At 40.4% G+C, this 13,456-nt stretch overlaps 1 protein-coding gene across 5 annotated transcripts in view; it reads left to right on the forward strand.

Moving 5' to 3' along the window:
* The first annotated feature begins 403 nt into the window (after window positions 1-403).
* The window catches only part of Mobp (myelin associated oligodendrocyte basic protein), a 55,403-nt gene continuing 42,350 nt past the window's right edge, over window positions 404-13,456 (forward strand). Inside the window, exons 1-2 of one of the 5 annotated variants that reach the window (XM_063260949.1) lie at window positions 404-589; window positions 8,520-8,596. The gene's annotated coding sequence lies outside the window, so the exon portion shown is untranslated. Of the gene's footprint in view, window positions 590-1,128; window positions 1,228-8,167; window positions 8,323-8,519; window positions 8,597-13,456 lie in introns of those variants that run through there. The other 4 variants (XR_010051528.1, XR_010051529.1, XR_010051530.1 and 1 more) reach the window with 4 other exon arrangements.

Below are 13,456 nucleotides of genomic sequence, written 5' to 3' on the forward strand. Positions count from 1 at the left end.
TTACGGGGTGGCGCAGGTTGTGGGGGGTGAGGTTGGATGTGTGTTGGGATGGTGGCCATGGGAATGGCAGATTGGTGGGAGGGGGTGTGGGCCAGGGGACCTGGCGTGGGCTGCTGTGGGGCGGCGTTGATGTGGAGTGGATTTGGGCAATGCGTGAGGTTCACATGTGGTACAGAGAACATGGGAGGCTGCAAGATGTGTGGGTGCTGTGGTGTGGGGAATGGTGTGTGGGGGGCATGTATGATGTGTGTGGCTTAGTTTAGCTTTTGTTTAGATTTTCTTTTGCTCTTTGTTTTTGTCTTTGTTTGGCCTTTGTTTTGTTTTTGCTTCACTCTTTGTTTGAACTTGCTTTGGCTTTTGTTTTGTCATTCTTTAGCCTCTTGTTAAACTTTGTGTGGCCTTTTTGTAGTCTTTGTGTAGCTTTTGTTTTAAAGTGAATCTTGGCTGGAGACCCATCAAAAATACCTTGTGTAACAAAAACCCCAGATACGCAGCCTCTCCCTATAAATTGCGTGTCTCGAGGTAGCCTCAGCCCCTCGGGGACCTGGTATAGACAAGGAACCTGCAGCCCAGGACAACAGGACTGAAGGTAACTAGACTGGATAGACTGTGGTCTCCACTCTGCTCACCTCTCTTCACCCTCAGCGGGGTGCAGCTTCTGTCCTGGGGTGGGGTACGGGACCTGCTGGAATAGCAGGCAGGGTTGGGACCTCAGAGAAGGGGAAGAACCAAACCAAGGAAGGACCCCAAGTTTGCTCCAGAGTGGACAGAGGCCTCTTTGAACAACTCTGCTCACTGTGGACTCTGTCTGGGCCTGCAGTTCTCTGAACCCAGCCGGAATTTCCTCAGGCTCCTAGGTCCCAGTGCTGTGGTGAACTCAGTGTACTGTTGGCTTCTGTTTCCCTTATTGTTTCTTTTGTGGTTTTCTATGATTAGAAAATGAATTCTACTAACCTGGGAATGGTTGCATTTTTATGTGGTGGGATGCTGGGGCAGGTGTGAGGCCTCAGATGGAGAGGCTCACATGCGCCTCTCATAGGGTTCAGAATCTCGCATGGAGAATTTCTGGTGGGGACGGCGAAAGGGAAGAGATTACAGTGCCAGGGACTAAATTAAAGAACATTTCAGAGAGAAAGTGGAGAAAAGGACTTTGGAGTCTGGAACACAACAGAGAGGAAGAAAGCAGCAGCCAGATGGGCAGTGTGCGGCTCTGCAGCTCTGCAGAAGGCAAGGGGGCTTTCGGTGGGTGGGTTTCAGATGGTGAGTGGATTGCAGATCTCCACAGGACCTGCAAACCGACCAAAAATTCCAGATGCTGCAGTCTAACAGGATGTTGGCGTTTTGCTGCATCAGTTTATCATTATCATTATGAACCTACACGTGCATGTGTGTTATATTTTTCTGAACCATTTAGATACACACAAGGACCACATTCATCAGAGAGAATTCCCACCAGCGCATGGTATAGTTTGTTTCTCTTATTTCAACACCTCCTCCCTTCCCCGTTCACAGAAGCTTTGTTTCCTCTTTTTCATTTTTTGTTTTCACTTTTCCCTCCTTTCCTTTCCCCCTGCTACTCCCTTGTTCCCCTCCAAGATTTTGTATTTCAAGAAGCACCGCCGAGCAGCAGAATTCCTGCCCTCATAGCTGCTCTGGGGCTGCCTCTGGAGCTCTCCAGGGAGGCCTCCGGCTCGTTAACTTACCCCTTTGGAGAGCAGTCTGCCAAAAACACATGGCTATAAGATGGTGTTGTGTTTAAATGTTGGTTTCTTAAAAAGTGATAAATATGCAGTAACTGTTTAGACAAGATGAATGCATTTATTAGAATAATTTTGAGTTAAGATTCCATGATGAAACATTCTAGCACATCCCCTCATCTCCTGCCCCTGTTCTTCACTCTGTCTTTCCTCTGCTCCCCACAGAGTCTTGAGTGGGGCAGACGTGCTCAGGTCCACTGCAGTGGCTAGTCTCTCCCTGGCAGCCTTTGCAGAGTGAGCTCCATGGCCAGATCACCTTCTCTGCATCCTCACCTGTGCGGCCCCAGCACATTATTCAGGTCTTGGTTTGCTTGGTCCCTTCTTGAGTCACCACTCTGCCTCTATGGTCAGGACTAAAATGCGACCAACACTCACAACCACTTGGTACCACAAGTCCACTCTCAGATGTTACACACTGTGTGTGTGTGTGTGTGTGTGTGTGTGTGTGTGTGTGTGTAGGTAGGTAGGGGGTTCTCCAGGTATGGTGTGTTTGCTGTTTTGTTGCCAGTGGCTGAGACTGCTTGGCATACACCAGGGATATCATAATCATCTACTAAGGGAACAGACTCCTGTGATGTCCTTCTAAGACCCAGCCCTGAGCTGAATGCTCAGTTCTGCATGTGACAGTCACAGGGTTTCAGGCCATTCCACGAGCTGATGACAGCTGTTTCTGAATATTTGTGTGTGAACTTTTTCTTACTACTTGGATGTTGAGAAAAGTACTTTAAAAATGTCACTGAAAGTTTGTGTGTGACGACAGTCTAGGGATTATGCTTTACAGTTTAACTTCACTCTATGATCTAAAACTCACCAGAGTTTGCATAGTAAGTGGCGATCCATGTGGGAGGTAGTTAACTAATTAACCGAGATATGAGACCTGAGTTTAAAATATTTAAATTCATCAAGTTTCTTCCATGAGACAAGAGCAAAGCTTGCCTTAAGAAGTCTTTATAACAGTTTCATGCAAAATGTTTTCAGTAAAGAGCCAAAGTTAGTAACCTGAGTGTAGCAGCTATTTTATTACATTTTGAAAACAGAATATCAGAGGCCTAAAGTGGAAGACAAACATTTTGAAAGGAGAAAGAGGCTTCATCCTGCTACACCCTTGGTGTGGGACTGTGATGCCAAAATCACACCTTTTAGACCCTTGTCCCTAGGAACCAAGACACGCAGCGCTTTTAGGTCATGGATGCTGGAGGCTGAAACTTAGGACGTAGGGTTTTTTTTTTTTTTTTAATGAAAAAAGGAAAAACAAAATTTCATAACAAAATAACAGAAAAATAACAATAGTTGATACATTGCATATTATTATCTTTAAAGTAGTTGCTCAGGGTATAAGACATGGGCATAAAAATTCCTCCAATCAATATTAGCACAAATCTTCCTTTTCAATGAACTAAGAGACACTAATAGCATACTGACTTATTTTTTCCCTTTTTGCCTTTCAGCTATTATAATTCCTTCTTCCTTTTGAACAATTTCTTCCCGCGTCACAATATCTATTGTACATTTTAAACCTTATTTATTCTTTCAGGTTCTCACACCAGGGAGACAATATGATGTTTCCACATGCGAGTCTGATTTATTTCACTTATGAGTGTGGTTTCAAGTTGCATCCATTTACCTATATAAGTCTCAGGTTCATCCATCTTTATGTATTAATGAGGTTTCCTTCTTCTTTCTCTCTTGCTCAAATCTCTATTTACTTCATCCCAAGTCTGAAGATTTGTTGATCTCAGAGAAAGGCCAAGCAGGGGAGACGGGAAGGGGGAGGAAAGGAAAGAGGGAGAAGGAAAGGCAAAAGAAGAGAGATAGGGAGAGATGATGGCCTGGCTTCTTCTCCATAAAAGGCAAAAAGTGAAGAAAAAAGTTTCAAATATATCACAAGTGCAAGAAAATCTGTATGGTCCACAGGCACAGGTGTCCTGCTGATTACTTTATAGACAGCTGGCTGAGCCACTTCACAAACGCTCCCAGAGGGGGCAAATGCATCCTTGTAGGAGGCTTGGGAAGCCTCCACTGGGAGGAGGAAGGTCGACCACAAACATGAATCAAGGGGAAGGAAGCGATGGCACAGACTAGGAAGTGCAGAGGCTGGCTTCCATATGCAAATCTTCCTTGGGACTTCCGCTTGCTGGAGGGCAAGGCTACAACTCAACTTCTCCTCCTGGTAGTCCCTGTTTCTTGGAGATAATTTGCTTCTTTAGTAAAGCTACTGTATTCTCAGAACTGAATGAAAACTACTAAGTAATGGATATTGGTGAATAAACCAGGGACTTCAGAACCATGATGCCTTGTAAGATAGTACAGGATGCAGAAAAGTGATGTGGTTTTCCATGTGCTTCTGTACTATACAATTCTACTTGGAACTTTTCGGTAGTATTCAAATTTCCAAATGGCTTCGCATGGAGTAAGTGTGGTGCTCACTAATACTTTTAACTGATGTTGATCAGTTACACATAATGAACTGAGTCTTAACATGATATTAATTAGGGTAAGTCAAAGAACCCTCAGTTACCTGAAACCCTACATTCAGAGGTTTATCCTGGATTCTTTCTGTTCATTCATGCATTCATTCACAAAAAAAGCTGCTTGACAGTCCAGATCAGATGGAGCTATGACTTGGAGATAAAATATGGACAAAGCTTACAGTTTACACTTTGGCGGTAGTGAAAAAGAATCATGCAGCAAGACCATCAAGAGTAAAAGCAAAGCAGAAGAGCACGGAAGCTATGGGATTGCTGAGAGGGGCACTTGGTAGTTAACCTAGTCTAAGTGTTTCCTGAACTCTTCTATTCTCAAGCAGGAATTACCCGGCAAAGCAGACTCAGGAGAGTATTTATGGAAAAGCGCATTATCAGCAACCCCAATAAGGCAGACCCACACTACCCTGGGGCTGTTTGACATGGCAGGAGCCCTGAGTGCAAAGCACTTTATCTCTTGGTGCTGTCCTTTCCTGGCTTGGCTGTTTTTCAGAATCCTCCAAAACCGAAACTTCGCAGCTTACATAAGTTATTTGCAATGGAAACATGTGATGATATCAACTTAAATGAAACAGACTCTTAGGTCATATGTTATCACCTAAATGATATCATTTTCTTAGAACTCACTCTTCCTAATCCACTCTTCTCCCCTCCATGACACTTTAATTCTATATTCACTGTGGGTCATTAATGCATTGTATGTATAGCTGTGTTTTGCCCATAAAAATTTTTCTGTATTTCTCATACTCCACTTTTTATCCTCATGTGAGTGATATTGCCTCATGGAATATATGTGTTGAAAGCTTTTACCCAATTTTTTTTTTTTTTTTTTTTTTTTGGTACCGGGGATCAAACTCACAACTGTGCACTTGCAAGGCAGGTACTTATGCCACTGAGCTAAATCCCCAGCCCCTACCCAATATCTTCTGATGTTAATATTTTATGTAACTAGCTAAGTGTGGTGATGAACATCTGTCATACCAGCACTTGGGAGTCTGAGGCAGAAGGATCACTGTGAGTTTGAGGCCAGCCTGGGCTATGTCATGAGTTCAAGGCCAGCTGGGACTGTATAGTGATACCCTGACTCAAGAAACAAAACTAAATTATGCAATTATGTAGTACAATTAGTAAAACTGACAAATTAACACCGATACCACAGTATTTGTTAACTACACATTTAATCATAGTTCATAAATTTTACCCCAATGTTCCTTTTCTGTGTCAGGGTCTAATCCAGGACCCCACATTACATTTAATTATCAGGGCTCCTTGGTTTTCTCTTAACTACAACAGTTCCTCAGGCTCCTTCCTGACCGCGAGTTGTGGTAAGAACACTGGGAAGTTGTTTGTGGAGCCTTTGCTCTTGAATTTCTCCCATGTCTTCTTGGATTAGATTAGGTTGTGTGCCATGGCCAAGGGTCACCAGAGGCCATGTCCCTTCCCAGGGTGTTGTCAGAGCATAAATAGTGATGTTCCATCTTGTTCTTGGGGGAGGTTAACCTTCATCACTGTGTGGTTTTCAGACTTCTCCTCTATAGAGTTACTTGAACTAATAAATATTTCTTTAGAGAGAGAGAGAGAGAGAGATTTGAAGACTATATAAATACTGTTTTTCCTTAAACTTTTACCTATTCATTTTAGCATCCAGTAGAGAATGATGCTTACAGGAATAATTATTGCATTCTAATAATAATTTTGTGTTTTTCTCATTGCATACACATTTATTCTTTGGAAGTATTCTTTCTGGAAGAACATTTCTCTGTCTCTCTGTTCAGTTATTATTTATATCACTATAGGCCCAGTGATGTTTGTTATTTGCTCTTCCTTTTCTTTTTCTTTGTGTGTGTGTGGGGGGGGGGTACTGGGAGATGACCGAGGGCATTCACACCGACTTACATTTTACTCTTTATTTATTACTCACTTTTTTTTTTGAGGTAGGGTCTTGCTAAGTCAGGAAGTTGTCAGGCTGGGGATCCAACTTGTGCTCATCTTATGTCAGCCTCCCAGAGTAGCAGGGGTTCCAGGTCTGTGACTCCAGGCTTTATTCTTTCGTTTATAATCCAGTACAGTAAATCCCAGATTGATGAAGAAGTTCCACTCCAGGAGAACGTTAGTACACTGTATTCGTCTGTAAGTCTGACACAGTGAGTCTCACACACCTTTGACACAGAAGTACAGTGTTTCTCATCTGTAAATACAGCGTAAACTCATCTATTTCTTCTCAGTTTCCAGCCTCGTTAGGCATTTTTATTCTTGGACTTCCCACAGTCTCAACCTGCAGTTAAGTGCAGAACTTTGGATTGGGCCCTGTATCTGAAAGAAAGTGTATATATTTCCATCAGTGCCTGTGGCTGTCTCCTGTGCGCTCTTCGGGGTCTCCAGTATTTGTAGTCAATCTTTTGTTTGTGTGCTGTGGGGAGCTTCTGGGGATTAACTCCAGGGTCTCTACACTCAGAACATGCCCAGACCTGTTTTAATTTTTTTATTTTGAGGAGGGTTTCATTAAGTCACTAAGTGTCCCATGCTAGGCTTAGACTTGCTACCCTCCTGCTCACCCTCTAAAGTGTGGGTCACATGCTGCGCATAGTACTCAATTTATAGTCCAAGCTGGCCACGAATGCATGGCGAGCCTCCTGCCTCAGCCTCCCAAGTGCTGCAATTACAGGTGTGTACCATCACACCCGGGAGTATCCCCTAATTGTTATAGCCCTATGTCCTCTCTCTCCTTTGGCTTTCACCCTGTATAGAGTCTGAAAAACATCTTCAGAGAGAGAAGCAGGACAAATGGGGTTTACTTCTTTTGCTTTCTTTCTCTTGAGATTTATAGCCCTGCAATGTTCAACATTCAACGCTTGAAAATTATTTTTAGAAACTTCACTCGTGCATATTAACCCTAGAGAATAAAGGTTTTGTTTTGGTGTCTTGGTACACGAGGTGATAAATTGCCGAATCTGGTCCTTTCCACCCCTAAGTTCCCTCTCGCCGCACCCCTCTCCCATCGCAGTCTCCATCTGCTTTGCTGTGCTCTGCCTTTCTCTGTTTTCTTTTCAGACTCAACAGATGAGAGAAAACGTCTGATATTTTACTTCCTGGGCTTGGCTCTCGTTTCATTTATGATCCCACAAATCGCATGAGAAAATCATTCTTTTGTGTATTTTGCTTAGCGTAATGGTCTTCAATGGAAGCATAATTTCAGTAGCTGTTAGTGCACCTCGACGGAATTTTGTTCAGAAGAAAACTCACAGAATCAGAATTTCAGTGATTCCTTCAAGCAGATTTAAAAGTGTATCAATTATTCACTTAAGCTAATGAATCTTAATCTAATTTGACTGAGAACTCTTCGAAGATTTTTTTTTTTTGAGACAGGGTCTCTCTGTGTAGCCCAGGCTGGCCTTCAGCTCAGCGATCCTCCTGCCTCAGGATCCTGAGTGCTGGGATCACAGGTGTGTGCCACCATGCCCAGCTCTGTGAAAATAAACTAGTTCCACAGAGTTGCCAATTGCATCATTACTACCAGAATAACAAATTATCTACTAAGACCATCAATCAGAATTGCAGATTTTTTGGGGAGTTATATTTTGAATATTGATAATCTTATAAGACCCTTTTGTTCAAAAGAAACTTTCCAGATCTGATATTATCAAGAAAAAATGGGATAAATGAATGTCACATAAATGTCTATATCTATAGGAAAACAAGGCCAGTATCCTCTAAAGTTACTCCATCTCTCTTTTCAGAATTTTAAAAGAAGGAATTTCTTTCTTTCTTTTTTTTTTTTTTTTTTTTTTTTTTGGTATCAGGGGTTAAACTCATGATCTTGCACTTGCAGGCATTTATGCCACTGAGCTAAATCCCTGGCCCAAGAGGGAATTTCTTTAACTTCTTTCTTGGGACAATTCGTTTGATAGTAAATATTTGAATTTTCAGAGTCATTCTGGATGGTTATTCACTAGTGCAATAAGCAAAAGTCAAGCTTGTGAGCTCAAATTTACCAGGAGAAATGAAAAAAGAACTAAAAACAGTTTATTCAATGATGGCCAACTAACAGGCCATGGGGCACTGTGTTCCTCTACAATGTTCAGGTGAGTTTAAAAAGTGTGCTTGATCCATTCTTACAAGTTGGGGTTAAAAAAAAAAGTGTGCTTGTGATTTTGCAACTGTACATCTAGATAGACCACATGATCTTTCTTAGGATGGCTGTAAAACACACTGGGATTAACTACAACTTAATTAGCCGAGGCACCAATTAACCAGAACACATCTGCCGCTTCATTTTTAGGAAAAAAGAAGCAGATGATATCAAGACACGCTCGCGACAGAGAGCTAATCATCAGATGTGTACAGACAAAAATACAGGTATCGGTCATTGTCTTGGACGCTTTGGGGTCTGCCTCCAGACTGCTGCAGAATGATCACTAGCATTCAGAAGGTCACGGTAGAGTGGAGGGGCAGCTGAAGACTGAGCAATCCAGCGTTCCATAAGGGTCAAACAGTTTTTAAGTATGTCCAGGTGTCTCACGTATTCTTGATCTTGGGAGCAGAAATGCGAAAGCAAAACAAAACTTCTGTCAGAGAGACTGTGGTGTGAATTTACCAAGCTTTATCCATTTTTCTCATGAAGAAATTTTTTGTTTTGTGTTTTTTACTTTTCAAATGAAACTTCAGTCAACATTGTTACACATGCCTTTCTGTAAACATGGATTATGATTTCTGTAAGATATATATTCAAGAATGGAATTTCCGGTTCTTGACTGAGTACTATCAGTTTTACTATATACTTTCAGAATGCTGTCCCAAAAGGCTCTTTTAGGTTACCTGCCCTCTAACTGTATGTGACTGTTCCTGTTTGCCTAACAGCCTGCTTCATTTGATGTTAGGTTATTTTCTATTGACTCAGTGCTTGTAGAATAGTACCCACTGTTCTTTTAATTTATATAGAATTACTATTGAATTGGTGTACTTTCATATGCATGAGACTCATGCACTGCTTTCTCTTCTGTAAACTATTTGCTCATATTCTTTGCCCAATTTTGTTTATTCATTTACTTTGGTTTTTTGAGACAGATTTTTGCTATGTAGTTCAGGCTGACTTTGAACTCACAGTAAACTCACAGTAAACTTTCTGTTTCAGCCTCCTGAGTGCTGGGATTACAGGTGTGCACCACCACGCCTGGATCCTTCATTTTCCTAGTTTTATACTGCACTTTTACTTATTGACTTGTAGAAGTCCTGTGGCAATGGCAAACAGAAACATAAAGTGTCACCAGGCTTTGGAGGCAGGTTTATTTTATGTCTATGGGCACTGACACAGAATGAAAAATAAATGTCAGGCCTCGAAGATTCAGGGAGGGAGGTTCTCATAGGGTTTGCAAAGGGGAAGTACAGAGGTCGAGTACTTGACTGTCTTTGATGGTTCTTACAGTATGCATCACAGTGAACAGTTGTTTCTTTTTTTTTTTTCTTTCTTTACTTTTTTTTGAGATAAGGAAGCAACATTTAATCTTTATGCAGGTGAACTGTTGGATCTTCACACCAGTGGACTGTTGCAGGATAATTCCACAAAGGCAACGGTGCTAAATTTACAGAGCTTGGTTTATATAGAATTTAGAAGTGGGAGGTACGAAGCAAATGACAAAATGTTATATAATTGGTTACATGTATTGGGTCATATATTGACAGGCAGGCTAGTCTTGAACAGATTTGTTGAAACAAAGGAATTGTTCATCATAGTATAGAAACACTCTGGGGAACAAAGGGAGAGGCTCTTACAGAGAGCATCGTTAAAGGTGCCCTTGAATTATCCCAGGGCGCCTTAAGGTGTAGACAGTTACTCTAATTTTGTTCTTATCAGAGGTGTGCAGCTATGCTTTAGACATTGTCAAGGTCAGAAACTTGGTCAGAGACCTCTAATTGCTCTCTATGAAATAGGGTAAGTTTGCTACTTTACATTATAACTGGGCCCCAACATTCTCCTCTGTTCCTATTATAGAGGAGACTCTTCTCCCCCAGTTTCCCCAGTTTCTTCAGGAGCAAGGAGCTGACAAGAGGAAGTAGCTTATACAGAAATTTGTAGTGTACAGCTTAAAGACTGGGAGGTCTATAACTTGAACTTGAATTTGAAATTCCTAATATCTTGAATTTTTTATGCACTCCTAGAATACTAAGACATATTATCCACAAGGGAAACATTTTTGCTGCTGGTGTAGAGAGTTGAAAGTAAGCAACCCAAGCTTAATATTTATAAAGTAAAAATAGAAAAGACAAACTTTCTAGTACTCCCCCAGTGTGCTTTCTAGTAATCCCCCAGAGTTGCAGCCCAGAGAATAATAGTTAATACTAAGATTAACAGAAGATATAGAAGTAGGAACTAACCAGGATAACAATACCTTGAAACTATAACTCAACAAAACAAAGCAAGGTGCCCAGAAAAATAATTATATCGATATAAAAGAGAAAGTGGCTTTAGGGAACCTTCTAGTCCTCAGGGAACATAATCCAGAGTCCTGAAGTAAGCACTAAAGTAAACGAGGAAAAAGGAATCAAAACCCAACTAAGGTAGCAGAACATACAGGCAATCAGAACAGGTGCTCTTGTGCATGTTGTCCAGTCAATCCTCAACTGTGCCTTGACCAGCCAGCTTCTGAGTGGCTGCAGCAAGACCTTCCATGTGTTGTATCTTCAGGTCTTTCATGGATCTGACTTGTCAGGACAGGCTCCTAAAGGTCATCAGGATCAGCTCACTTGATCCTGGAGTGATGGATCCTAGACTGGATCTCTGCTATGTTTACTTGTCCAATTGAGGGCTTATATAGGACCCAGAGCTTGGCCCATTGAGCTGACTGATGTTGAGGAAGACTGATATTGAGAAAGAGGTTCGGCTGGGAGCATCTCTTCAGCCTTGCATTGTCTATCTTTAATAGAGTGAATGACCGTTTCTAAGAAACAGAAGTAACAGGAACTGTAACAGGAACTGTTACCTGGCCAACTAACAGAAACTGAAGTATACTGGCTGGAGGGGGCATTTTCTGCTACACTGTAAAGATCTAGATGTAATTCTTTGAATTTTATGTATGTTATATTCTCCTAGTACTGTGTTATTTGATTTAGTCAAGCATACATCTTGCCAATTAACTATGTCACCATTATTTGTTGAAGAATCCATATTCTCCTGATAGTGATATGTAGCAACATCTTTATCATGATCATTTTTCTTTGTATATATGGATTTGTTTCTGAGATCTATTTTCCTTGCCACTTACTATTATTACATATTGTTGGAGAGTTGGCTTACATTTTTCAGGCCTCAATTTCCTCATAATGTAAAATGAGGATAACGGTAACTGCTTGGGAGATTATTCAGGGAGCTAGAAATGATGGATACAAAGTGCTAGGAGCACTGGCGGTACACAGCTGATGGTAGGAGAGTTTTTGTCCTCCCACTGGCTCCAGTCACTCATTCTATTTTCTTCCTTTTTCCAATACTTGCCTCACTTTTTTCTCCTTTTTAGTTTTAGATTATTTGGAAGCATCTAGAAATCTTAGACAAGATTGTAGTTTCCAGTTTCAAATTTAGTTATTTTTCTCTTCATTCTGCCAAACAGTTCATAATTATCTTGTTCTGCAATTAGGTGTTGTATCTTTAGTGAAAATGTTGCATAGCATTTATTATGTCTTATTTTAACAATTAAATAAAGATGGAATAATGCTTGAAATAAAAGTCATTGAGATGTACTGTGAGACAGTGTATATCTGAACGATTCAGCAGTATGAGATTCTTTTAGTGAAAAAGAAATGGAATTTATTAAGCAAATTATTTGCATTAGGTACAGTGATAGGTATTTTTATCTCCTTTATTTTATTCAATACTTTCAAAGATCCTTTGAGTTAAGCATATTATTGCTATTCTCTTTTACATGAGGAAACTGCATATATCATTAAGAACTGTATTTGATTGCTTATGACTGAAATCACAGTGTTTTAAACATGGAAATTTGGTTGTCTCTTTGTCTCTTGTGTAAAAGGTGTTGAGAGTTCAAGAGTCCAGGCTTAGAACAGAGATTCCACAGTCTTTGAGGATTTAGGCTCCTCCATTCTTTGTACTTATGTGCTACGGCTTCATCTGCAGAGTGGAGTTATATGTTAGTTGGCTTTCTGTCGCTTTTGTTAATAAAATACCTGGGAAAGTCAATTTCAAGGAGGAAAGCTTTGTTTTGGCTTATTTTTTCAAAGATCTCAGTCCGTGGTTGGCTGGCTCCAGGCAGAAGCACCATGGTGGAAGGGCCTGGCAGAGGAAAGCTGCTCACTGCATGGTATCCAGCAAGGACATAGGGAAAAAGACAAAGGAAAGTTGTACCATTGGAAAGCACCCCCTAGTGACCTGTGCTCTCCATCTGGGCCCTGCCTCCAAAACAACCCATTCAGTTATGAACTCACTAGTGGATTAATGCATAATCCAATTACCTCTCCAGGCATCTCAATCTAATCAAGTTGACCATCCAGATTAATTATGGCAAGCTATGATCTAAGGTAACAGCACATACAGAAATAAATCCCTAGGCTGTAATATTAACAAAATTTTCACTAGATAATTGCAAATGCTTTCCAGAAATACAGTCTTTTCAAGCACACATAAAATACTGACTATGCATTAGGTCAGGAGGAAATCTCAACAAATATCAGAGTCATCCTACACACTGCTTTTTCTGACAAGTGTGTTAAAAGTCAAAGTAAAAATAATTTAATTCCTTTTCCAATAGATTTTTTAAAATCACTGGTGGATTCATTTACAGTAGAGTAAAGATGAAGACTTGTGAATATTTGAGGTATGAAACTAAAAATTGTACTCCATGGGGAAGTCATAGTCACAAATGTTATAGCTACAATCGTGTTTGTTTCAAGAATATAGAATAAGAACATAAAGTAAAAGAAAAATTAAAAAAGAAATAAGCACATACATAAATGAATGAACTATAAAAAAAGACATAAGAACTAAGTTTGTTTTTGAAAAACAAAGCAGTGACTAGAGTTTTTTGAAAAAAGTAGATAACCTTGGGCAAAGTTTCTCAAAGAAAATTGAGAGATGATACAAATATATAGTAAAGCTGTAAAGGGGTTATAATTATAAATTTACAAAAGATTTAAAAATCAGATGAATACTACAGATGTCTATGATATTAAATCTTTAAAAATGAATTACTTTGGTGGCTGGGGATTTAG

Source organism: Cavia porcellus, unplaced genomic scaffold, assembly GCF_034190915.1.
Source record: "Cavia porcellus strain 051 isolate PalLab524CR breed Dunkin Hartley unplaced genomic scaffold, mCavPor4.1 scaffold_14, whole genome shotgun sequence".
Lineage (NCBI taxonomy): Eukaryota > Metazoa > Chordata > Mammalia > Rodentia > Caviidae > Cavia > Cavia porcellus.